Source organism: Sapajus apella, unplaced genomic scaffold, assembly GCF_009761245.1.
Source record: "Sapajus apella isolate SASKATOON/1434 unplaced genomic scaffold, GSC_monkey_1.0 scaffold9, whole genome shotgun sequence".
Lineage (NCBI taxonomy): Eukaryota > Metazoa > Chordata > Mammalia > Primates > Cebidae > Sapajus > Sapajus apella.
The window spans coordinates 776,288-788,610 of record NW_022436949.1 but is presented as its reverse complement, the minus strand read 5'-3'; the positions used below and the strand labels follow the sequence as shown (position 1 = coordinate 788,610).

Here is a 12,323-nt window from a genome sequence, read left to right as displayed (position 1 = left end):
GTAAAAATGTGTTCTACCCTGGCCTCCTTCTAGAGTAAGGGGTCACTGAAATTCACTTCAGTAATACAGCAACCTTCACTGAGAGTTTGAAAGAAAGTTACTATTTATATACTTCATTAGGGGACCTTCCCAAACTGTACTTCTTGGACGGTTGCAACACACAAGGAAGACATCCGTGTAGATCTAACTTTAAATTAATCCTCCTGTCATTAAAAGTCAAACATACTGCTGTACTTTTGCAAGAGGGTGTCTACGGGGTATCTGGCGCATGCAAGGGCAACAGAGGCTGTGTTTAGTCTACAGGTTCAAAATGGAAGCTTTTCATGGCAATTGACTACATTGTCAAAAACCCTCAAATTTCTTAGCAATATCAGTAATCGTGTGCAAAAGTAATAATCAGCTGACCTGATTTATTTACCCTGAAAAGTGGTCCCTCTGTTAACAATGTGTATTAGAGCCTACTCTGTGCAGAATACCAGGCCCTATGATGATAAGAAAAGGAGAAAGCATAATTTTTGCTAATGAAAATGCCTGGTCACTTCAGGGAGTATACTAGGAACAAACACAAATTGAACATAAAACCAGTTAAATGAATACCGAGAAATAACTGGACAGACTCCAGTGACTCAAGGTGGGTTGAAGTGTGAAGAATTTGCCAGGTGCTGAGCTTCTTAGGGATGGAGACCATGGCTTCATTGGTTTTGAATCTCTAGTACCTAGCCCAGTGCCTGACATTTGGTGTCCAATAAACATTTGTACACTGAGGAATATAGTTAATAAATGAATGCATGCATGAATGAGTAGATTGATTTAACAAGAATTATGAAGGAAATTCTTAAATAATTATTGAAAATTCTTAAAATTAGTGTTAAAGAAAAGGGAGGGATTTCTAAGCAGGAGAAATTATGCAAGTAAAAGAACACAGGCAACTCAAATTCTCCAGGGTCATGATTATGCCCTTGTACCTACAATAATTATGACCCTGTGCCCACAATCTCTATAGCCCATCCTAGTAACTCATACTTGGACTCAAGTTCTTAAGGTTATTCCTCAGCCTGACTTGAACCCCAAATCAACATTCTCACTCCCTAAGCATATCCTATATCAGGAACAACCCAAATTTAGCCATACTATTGTGGTTTAGAAGACTAAAACTCCCAATTACAGAATTTTCAGCCAAATACTTATATTTTCAGTCTGCAGCAAAATCATTCCTGTTGACAAAATGCAGAACCAAACTAGTAAAAATGGCAACTAATGGAAACCAGTGCAAACTTCTATGTGAATACAGAAAGGCAACAAGAACCCAAGTGTTGAAAGATAGCATACACCAATTGTGGGGGGAAAGAGAAGCTTTATACCTTCCACAGAGAAAGTGTGGACTAAGGAGCTGTAACAGTGCCCGAAAGTATTTCCCCACCACCATCACAAGGGATGAATGGACTCAGGAGACAACAAACTTCAGCTTTATCTTGGAACCCCACTAGATGGAATCTGCCCGGAGGCCTAGAACCAGACTTCCCTCTAAATTCCTCTTGCCATCTCCTGACTAAGCATTGAAGCAAACCTTCACTTCATCCCAACATCAATACCTGGGTTTTTCATATCCCATACCTCTTGGATATTGTAAATCACCCATGGGTTCCTCCAAAGCCAGGTGAGCTGGTTTCTGAAGCCAGATGCAAAGAGCATCCTCTCATTGCTCATCTGCCCCAATACAGAAGCCTCTGCCTGCCTCCCATCCAAACACCTGAGTTACAGCACCTGGGTTCTCAGTGACACCTGTTTCCTCCATAGTTAGTTGCATGTGTCTAACCCCCTACACCTCTCACCGTGAGAAAGAGGCAAACTCTTCCTGCACCTGTAGGACACTGTCACCTGAAAATTTTAAGTAGGACCACTGCAACTATTTTCAAATTTAGTCATACCCTCTATTTTTCTGATGCTGTTTCTTCCCTGCCCAAATATTCTCAAACTCTGTGTTATGGACTGAATATTTGTTCCCCCAAAATTCAAGGTTGAAATCTTTAGCCCTAAGTGATGGTATCAGGAGGCAGGGCCTTTAGAAGGTGATTAGCTCGCGAGGGTGGGACCCTCATAAGGGAATTGGTGCCCTTATGAAAGGAATGCCAGAGAGCTTTTTGTCCTCTTTCCTCCATGTGAGGAAAAGCTGACAGTCTGTAGCCTGGGAGAAGCCCCTCACTAGAACTTGACCATGTTGAAACCCTGATCTCGGAATTCCATGTCCCAGAACTATCCGAAATAAATTTGTGTTGTTAAGAAGCCACCCAATCTATGGCATTTTGTGGCAGCAGCCCAAACTAAGATACCAGGCAAATGCTAAGCCCCAGCTGGGTGTCAGAATTCTGCACTTAATACTTTGGGGCAAGTCAATAGAGTGAGAAGGGCAGAATGCACAAAGGTCCAAATTACTAAGCAAAAGTATTAAATATACCAACTTCCTAGCTGAATGACTGAGTGCAAAAGCACAGCATGACCTAAACTTTACAACATGGCAGCCACTAGCCCTGTATGGCTGTTGAACACTTGAAATATGGCTACTCCAAATTGAGATGTGTTTTAAGTAGAAAAGATACACAGGATATTTTTTAATCTTGCATAAAAGAAAAGAAGGTAAAATATCTCATCAATAATTTTTACTTGGATCACATGTTGAAATGGTAATATTTTAGATACACAATTAAACAAAATATTTTATGAAAATTAATTTCACTTGTGTCTTATTTTTTTTAATGTGGCTGCTATAGAAAAATTTTAATTCCATTTGTGGCTTCCATTATGTCTCCACTGCACAGTGCTACACAGAGCACACAGCATGATTAGCTATGATGGAGAAGCTCCTGGAGGTTGCCAGAACATCGGAAGTTGTACCAAATGTCTCTTCCCACTCACAGGAGGTTAGCTAACCTGGTGGGTTGCTGTCATTGAATTTCAGACTTAACATTTCTTCACACATGTCAAATGTTACAAAAGTTCTCTCTAAGGATCCTCAAGATGAAATTAGACACATTTTACTTCTTATATTAAAAAGCTCATCATATGAGAGAAATGAAAAATATGTCAGTGCTAGCTGGGACAAAGTGAAGGAATTATGTCAAAAATTACCTCTACAAAAGTAGCCACATGGTGCTTTACTTGAGCCCACATTTTTAAAAAGCAAGAGATTTCACATAAATTTCTATGTTTGAGGTTCCTCTGTTGGAGAAAGAAATATCTCATAATGCCAGGCCTACACTCCCCATGATCTCAGTGAGCTGGAGTGACACCAGAGGCCTCTTTGAGTAGCACACACTCCCTCGTTTGCCACAGTCCCTATCATCCACAGCCAGTCTCTTTCCTTTCGGTACATGGCCTGTCTAGCCTTTATAAGCCCTTGGGTATGCAATTACTGTTTTAAGATTTCAAATTTGAAACACAACCTTTTCAGAAGCAAAGAAAATTTAAAGGAAAAAAGAATGTAGCAATATGGATATTGCATTTCCCCCTCTTTCATCAGAAGAATGGCATAATGTTAAAATGTATTACCAAGGATAACATGCCATGTCACTAAACTTGGATTTATGAGTTCTGGAAAACAATCAGAACATAATGAAATGAATTTTGAAACTTCTATTTAAATGGAACAAAATTTAATGAATCATTAAATGAAGCAATGGCCAAACATGTGCAGGAAATTTATGCAAATAAACTTCATAAAACTACCAAATAACTCGACCTCATCTATGATCGTTTAAACATAATTGAAGCTGGCCCTTGCCTTGTCCGTCCTGGTCCTTCCTTAGTGCTTCTTACTTCACACCCAGCTATGACTTATTGGTATGACTTGGCCCCTGTGGGGCACAGAGCAAAATTAAAATATGGAGCCTTTGTTCAAAAATGATTAAGAATGTTAAAACAGTCATAGCAAAGCATTAAATCAAGTGTAAAGCCCTTCTAAAGGTGGGAACCTGCGTCACTCACGGGTGTCACATCCATGAAGCCAGCCCTAACTACAGCAAGGGGCAGCTAATCAATTCTGGGGGGCTAAGACAGTCTTCCAACAAGAGGGGGAATATCTCAAAATGAGACTTGAAACATTATTTTCTCACCTGTATTATATAAAACTGGGCTTTGCATCGTCACGGTGGAAGAGGTATCCTTTGAGTTGTCACTTGTGCCCATTAAGCAGCACTTGGCAATCAACTGCTGAAACCTCGAGGATCCAGAAATATTGGCATGAGAGAGACTGAACCTTCTCTAATTTAGTCTCCTATTTAAGAATTTTGCATGTCTATTGCTGTGAAGTCTCAAACTTTGTGATGGCATATAAATCTGCTATTGGGCTTAGAGTTAGAAAGACTGTTGCGTTGATGTCATTGTGAAAATATTTACTGAAAAGTTTACACAATTATCTAAAAATGTACATTTGTGAAACATTAACCTGAATATTTTAGTTTATGGCTTAGTTATAACCTTCTTTTGGTAACCAGACCAAACACAAGTAGTGTACACCCTGTCTTGACCCAGTGTTCTTACCCCCTCGCCAGGTCAAACACTTTAGTTATGCTATACCTGTGCTGGGTTAAGTTTTATTTTGTATGTGTGTGTCTCTGTGTGTGTGTTGTATGTGTGTGTGTGCCTGTAATATTTGGTTCGGTTTCGGGTCTTGTTGAGCTCCCAATTCCTTCATACAGGGGAGAAGAGAAGAAGAATGCTTATTTCCTAGGACTGTTCATTTATTTACAAATACTTAATGAGTATGCCCTATAGGTAAGACACTGTTCCAGCTGCTGGGGGATACACCAGTAGAAATAAAAACTTTTGCCCCCTTGCATCTGACAGTTTGAGACAGATGATTGATGATATAAATTAAGCAAAATCTATAGTATGTTAGATGGTATTAAGTGCCATGGAGAAAAAATTTAAGTAGGAAAGAGGAGTCGGGAAAGGCAGGCAGCAGGGGTTGCATGGTTAAAGTAGGGTGGTCAGAGAAGTTCTCAGCGAAAAGGAGACATTGAGTAAAAGGTATAAAGGAGGAAGGGGAGAAAGACATGAGGCTCTCTGAAAAGAAATTGTTCCAGAGAAAAGCAAATGCAAAGCTCCAAGACACCATGTTACCTGGAATTGAATGACAAAGCAAGGAGGCCAGTATAACTGCCTGGAACAAAGTGGAGGAGAATATTCTGAAGTCAGGGGAGTGCGACATTGCACAGGGCCACTAAGGTCATTGAAAGGATTTTGATTTTCTTCTGGGTATGTGGGAGCTGGTTGAGTAAAGGAGCAGCATGATCCGATTCTTATGTTCACAGGATCACTCTGAGGGCTCTGTTGAGATAGGAATGTGCTGAGTAAGAGCGAAAATGGGAAACCAGCACGGAGACTTCTGAGATAACTCAGGCAGGAGATGGTGGTGGTTCACACCAGGGTGACAGCAGTAGAAAATATGATGAGACACAGCCACATTCAGGATGAGGTGATGTTAGAGGGGAAAACATTTGCTGTCAGGTGCAAAGAAAGAGAAGGCCCAGATACTCTCAGGTCTTTGCTCTTAGCAAGTGGAAGGATGAGGCTGGCATTAACTGAAATGGAGAAGTCCACAGAAGAACACCCAGGGCATCGGTTTGGGAATGCAAAGTTGGAGATGTTTTTAGACAACCAAGTGGAGGTGGTACGTAGCTACTTGGATATGTGAAACTGGAATTAAGAGGAGAAATCTAGGCTCTTGAAAAATATTTAGGAATTGTTAGCTTATTAGTGATATTTAAAACCATGAGACTCAGTGAAATCACCAACAAAGTGAGTATAGCTAGAGAAGACAAGACATCTGAGATCCGGGACCTAGGAGGCTCCAGGATTAAAAGTCAGGGAAGTGGCCGGGTATGATAGCTCACGCCTGTAATCCCAGCACTTTGGGAGACTGAGGCAGGAGGGTCAGCAGGAGGGTTGAGAAGACTGAGAATCCACAATGGGATCTAGCAACGTTGTCGTGAAGACCTTTCATGAGAGCTGTGTCCACAGAGCGGTGGGCCCGGAGGCACAATTCAGGAGGTTTCATGAAGAGTCAGAAGAAAGAAATTGAAGACAGCAAGTGCATGCATCTCTGAAAAGAGTTTTGTTTAAAAGGGAACTGAAGGTACAGACCAAATGAGATACCGTGCGTGAAAGCACTTTGGAAATTATAAAAGCCCTCTGTAAATGCTGAGTGTAACTGTCAGATCTGAGGCCTGTTGGATACTAAGCCTATGGCTTTCAAAATATCAACCAGACTCAAGAATTTCTGTGGCCAGTTAGAGCTGCAGCATCTCAAGAAAACTGTGTTCTCACTATACCCAGGGCTGTTCCAAGTAACCACTAAATCATCAGGAAATCAGAGTTCAAAGACTCCTGACAGTGATAAGCAGTCTACTAAACTCCTCCTTCTAACAATGACCCCATAAAGTACAGGATGAGTAAAAATCTGAAGTCTCACACACAAAGGAAAGGTACAGTTACTGATTAAGAAAAGGGTTCTTTGTTCTTTCATGGTTGCAGAGCTTTCCTTGAAAAAGTTCCAAGTTCATCAGTACATCTTATCTGATTACAGAATCCAAATATTACAAAATGAGAAATTTACAGTAAGAAATGTGTCTTCACCTAGTGCCAGTAAGAATGAACACCCTTACGGTATCAGGGGATGTTGCAACTGATCAAAATGAGCATCTGTTCTGTTCAGTTCAGAATATCACGTTAATATTTTATTCCCGGAAATATGGACAAAGGTGCAAAAAGTTCCTGCAAGACGGAGCCCATAGGCTTCAAGTGGGGTGTTTTATAGGTAAGGCACAGAGCCCATAGGCTTCAAGTGAGTGATCTCTCTCAGGCTGCTCCATCTCTAGGGGACTCGGGTCTACTGACCACTGAGAGCCAGGCTGCCCAGCTCTAAGCACTGAGCACAAGAGGGCCAGGGGTCACATTCAAAGCAAAGCAGCATGAGCTGAGCCTGAGGTGGGAAGACAGTCACCTACCCTTTCACATAGATCTGTCTACCAGTTTGTTCATTAACCTGCACCAGGCAGCACACTCCATACCAGTGCAGCCTAATGGAGACATAATGTGAGTCACAAATACAAGCCTTATATGTGATTATAAATTTTAAATTTCTAGTCACCACATTCAAAAGAGTAAAATGAAGCAGGTGAAATAAATATTAATAATACACTTTATTTAACAGTGTATATGCCCTAAGACATCATTCCAACAAGTAGTCAATATAAAAAATAATGAATGAGAATGTAAAATTAATTTACATTTTTTTTGGTACAAAGTCTTTGAAATCCAGCATGGATTTGACATTTCCAGCACATCTCAATTCAGAGAGGCCACATTTCAAGTGCACAATAGCCACCTGCAGCTAGGGGTGACCCTACTGGACAGTGCAGTTCTGGGCACGAGGATTCCGCAGAAACAAACCACATCTCTTGCCTACTAAAAGTGGATAGGCCCTATGGGGTAAAGAGGACTCAGACGAGTAAACAGGGCATTAGAATCACACCCAAATCATGTTAAAGTTCACGGCCTGCAAGAAAGTAGCTCCCAACAAAATCTGACCCAGTGGGGGTCAGAAAGGCTGCTTCAGGAAGTGAAGTCTTTGCAGAGTCCCCCCAAAAGTAACAGTCTGAGGGACTGAGAGGCAGGAAAGGGGTCAGGAAAGTGACCGCGACAGAGGAGCATTCCTGTGAATAAGAGAGAATAGGGTATGCTCTGGGACTTTCAAGTCATTCATTTTTGCTAGACCATAGAGTTTGAAGAGATGAATAAAAACAAAATCCTCAACATAGAGCTTGACCAGACCAGGAAGTGCTCTGTGAGCCATAATGAGAAGGCTGGTTTCCTCCGGAGGGCGTTGGGAGTCCTAGAGAGTTCTAGGCCCGGGTTCTTGGTTGCTCCCTTTGCTAAGCCTGTATACTCCAGCCCAGTCTGTCACAGCGAGGAACGGAGCCCCACGGAGGTGAGGTGAGCCGCTTAGGGTTTCCAACTGGCTGGTGGCAGAGCTGAGGCCAGAACTCCTATCATGGTCATGGTCTCTCTGAGCCCTTCCACTGCCCGCGTGGCAGGAGCCAGGTGTGTCGGGGCAGAAAGGGAAGCACCGTTGCTCCCCGCAGCAGCTGGAGGTAACAGGGATCACACCTGGAGGCGAGGCAAGAGGATGAGGAACTAAACCGCGGGGAAGAAAAGGGAGAAGTATGGTTGTCCCAGAGAACAAGTAGGCGACCAGGGCTCTGCTCACCTGCCTGAGCCCAGGGGTGTATAAAGGGAGAAGTCCCATCTCTGGTGAGAAGGGTGAGTGCAAGCAAGACAGGGTCATCAGCCTGGGGCCTGCCGGCTGACACCCCAGGTCTCCTGGAAATGGGGATGGGGCAACCTGCTAGAAATTCAGCAAGTGAGTCGATTTGCCTGGAATGCACTCATGTTTGTTTTTGTTTTGTTTTGTTTTTTCTCTTTTTCTCTTTTTTTTCTATGTTCCCCCATTCACAGAACAGACCAGGCACAGGGCCTGAGCTGAGGTGTACATGGGGTGGGTTTACTCTACCGCCTCCTTCCACACAGTCCGTGTAAGAACGCAGCCTGTGGTGAGCATCAGGAGGCCTCGTGTTTGCTCTAATATAAAAATACCATTTGAAATGAAGACAACTGGAAGCTGCACCGCATTTCTCCTGTGGCTTTCCATACTCTTCGGCACATGGGGGTAAGACTACCCCAGGCTGAGGCTCTCGGTTCGGCCACCCTGAGACGAGCAGAGCTTCTTGAGCACTTCTCAGGGTCAGAAAGGTTACGTGGTTTCTCTAATGACACCCAGGATGTTGATGGAGAAGCCAAGGTTAGGGCCCATGTCTTTTGTCTCCTTGTCCTCCAGAGGATTAGGACCATACCATCAACATCATCACCTAGCTGCTTCACCACTATGCCTTAACGCCTTTGAGTGTGGCTGTTTACAACTACAAGGCTAGCCTTTTAAATGCAAATATTCCCAGGTAGGGTCCAACCTTGAGATATCATCCATTAACAGAGATTAAACAAAATCAGGAATATGGATAATTGAGGATCACAGAAAAGATTAATGACCAGGGGCCAGAATGGGAGTCCAGGAAGGCATTAAGGGGCTCTGAGGGCAGAAGGAGGCATGAAAGCCAGCTTTGCCCTCTTTACTGAATTTCCTAGAACCATAGAGAAAACATTAACTGAGTGTTTAATGTATACAAGGCACTATGCCACACCCTGTGGGGTACAAAAAGAAGCATAAAGAGTGTCTCTGACCTCTCAGTGCTTAAAATCTAGCTGGAGAGTGTATCAGTTTTCCATTGCCACTATAACAAATTACCATAAAATTAGGGGTTGAAAACAATGCAAAATTTTAATCTTACAGTTCTTCTGGAGGTCAGAAGTCTGGCACAGGTCTCAATGGGCCAAAATCAAGGTGTTGCCAGAGCTGCATTCCTTCCCACTGAGGGAGGGAGTCTCTAAATGAGCATCCATTCAATGCCTTTTCCAACTAGAGGCTGCTCGCATTCCTTGGTTTGTGGACCCTTCCTTCATCTTCACAACCAGCATGGCTGGTGGCAGCTCTCACATCACAGCACTCTGACACTGACTCTTCTGCCTCCCTCCTCCACTGTGTTGATATCAAGTCCATATGGATAATTGAGGATCATCTCCTAATCTCAAAGTCAACTGATTAGCAGCCTCAATTCCATCTGCAACTAAGTTACCCTTTGCCGTGTAACAAACCATAGCCACAGGTTCCAGGGACTTGGATGTGGACGTCCTTGCGGGAGGAGAGAGAGTTGGCATTATTCCGACTACCACAGGAAGGCTGAACATTCAGATGCAAAATTAACTCTAGCACAAAGTAAGAGCCACGTGGTTAAGTACAGTGGAGTTCAGGAAGGGAAAGATCACTTCAGGCTGGGGTCATCCATCCAGAAAGGCTCTGCAAGACAATGGACTGGTGGCATGCAGGAGATACCAGGATGCCCTGTGAGAGGAGGGGCTGGAGCCCTGTATTCCCCCATGTCTGTCCCGCTCTAAAGTGCTATGTCCCACACAAGCAGCACCAGCAAACGTGGCAGGCATGGAAAAGGCAGAACTGTAACTGAGGATGCCTGGAAAATCATGGATTCTCCACTGAGCTGAGTGGCTGGAGATACGTCCTGGAGGGCTCAGGTTGGCAGGGCAGCAAATGGCACTTTGCCCCCTAGGCACCGAGTAGCAATTGAAGGTTGACCTCAAAAAAGCATCAGATGATGAGGAAGGGAATCTGGAGATGATGAGGAAGGGAATCTGGAGATGGTGAGGGATGAGTCAGGAAGGGCAGTCAACACTGTCAGCTCTCTAGATAGAGCTATACAGGGAGATGAAGAGGGTGGTGGCAAGGGGCCTGGGAAGAGGAGCGGGCATGTGGGGGTCCTCCAGGCAGAAGAAAGAGGACTGGAGACTGGTGGGTTGGGGAGAGCTGGGCAAGGACAGTGGCACAGTGATGGCAGGAGAAAAGAGGATGTTTTAGGAGCAGGAGTCTGAGGGACTGGCCAGAGGCCTGTGAGAAATGGTCCCACTGGTAGTGGAAATGGAGGTTCGGCCTGGGATAGCATTGGGATAGTAGGAGGTATGAGAGGAACCAAGATCTGTGATCAAAGTAATGTAATAAAGGACAGGAACATGGAGGATAAAGCCAAGGGTGATAGCCTCTTTAGGGCTTGGAAGAGGAAAGAAGGCACTGAAGGAGATGAAGGCACCCCACAAGCAGCCACTGGAACAGAGACGCTCACTGGCTCACAGCGCCTTACCAAGAGGGTGCAATGTGGGAAACTGATATCAACCACAATGCTTATCAGCGACTAGTCTACAGGACCCAGCAGCTCACAGAGAACAAAGAGTCCCCAAAAGGTGAGAACAGGTGGGTCAAGAGTAATAGCTACCTAGCTGGAACTCTGCCAAGGGGGAAAAGTTCCCACGAGCACCTACAGCACCGCTTTTCCACAAGGCCAATCAGGAGGACTGCTCTCACGTAGTGGGGCTTCCTCAGAGGATGCAGGAGGGGCTGAAGCCAGCCCGTTGGGGAACTGTCCTGAGTCTGCCAGGCTGAGGCAGGGCCCCTTCCCAGTTTCCTCACAGAGCCCCTGGTTGCTGTTCTGTAACATCTCTTGGGCAACTGTGTATGTCCACAGTCTCTGGCGCAACGTCCCCTGTGTGATAGACAAGCCATCTATCCTAAGTCAGGAGCTCTTCTTTAAGAGAAAAGAAATCCCCAGCCAGTCCAGGGATCTAAATGCTGGCTTTTTCCTCTTTATGCTTATCTCAGTGAACGTCACCAGGCACAGTCTAGCTAGCACCAGTCTGAAAAAGCGGAAGTACCAGGAAAAGGAACTATTGAGAGAAACTTGCAATGTCCAGTTTCTCCTGCAAGGACAGGTGGAAGGAGTGGATAGAGTCGCTCAGAGTAGTTCCAGCATGGTCTTTCCCCCACGCAAAACTATGCTATAGCGAAAGAAAACAGAATGCATTGTCCCGTTATGCAAAATTCAACAAAAGAAAATGCAAAACACACGCCTGATGCCAGGAGTTAGAATAGAGGTGGGGCTTCAGGCTGGGGAGAGGGGACCAGGGCAGCAACAGGAGGGAGGTTTCTGGGAGTGCTAATGCTTTGCGTCTCAGTCTGGGACTGGTTACACAAGAAGGCTCATAATGAATTTGGTGAAAATGCATCAAGCTGCACTCTTATGGTTTATGCATTTTTCTGTATATATGTAATGCTTTTATTGAAAAGTGGGCCAGGCGCAGTGGCTCACGTCTATAATCCCAGCACTTTGGGAGGCTGAGGTGGACAGATCATGAGGTCAGGAGTTTGAGACCAGCCTGGCTAACGTGGTGAAACCCTGTCTCTACTAAAAATACAACAATTAGCCAGGCATGGTGGCACGCACCTGTAATCCCAGCTACTCAGGAGGCTGAGGCAGGAGAGTCACTTAAACCTGGGAGGCAGAGGTTGCAGTGAGGGGAGATAGTGCCATTGCACTCCAGCCTGGGTGACGAAGCGAGACTCCATCTCAAAGAAATAAATAAATAAAAATAAAAAGCGTACTTTTTAAAAGCGGTTGTAAGAGAGGGCTCTGTGTGTCTGCATGGGAGGTCAGGAGAACTGGGTAGGAAGAGAGGAAGTGATGCCAAAAGAGGAAAGGGGCTGGATGCAATGGCTCATGCCTGTAATCCCAGCACTTTGGGAGGCCAAGGCGGGTAGATCACCTGAGGTCAGGAGTTTGAGAACAGCCTGGCCAACATGGTGAAACCCA

At 44.5% G+C, this 12,323-nt stretch overlaps 1 non-coding gene across 1 annotated transcript; it reads right to left on the bottom strand.

Annotated features, from left to right (window-relative positions):
• Nucleotides 1-8,494: 8,494 nt before the first annotated feature.
• Nucleotides 8,495-8,626, bottom strand: LOC116551433. The gene has a single exon (XR_004268930.1). It is a non-coding gene; the product is annotated as a small nucleolar RNA SNORA51 (small nucleolar RNA).
• Between the last annotated feature and the right edge of the window lie 3,697 nt (nucleotides 8,627-12,323).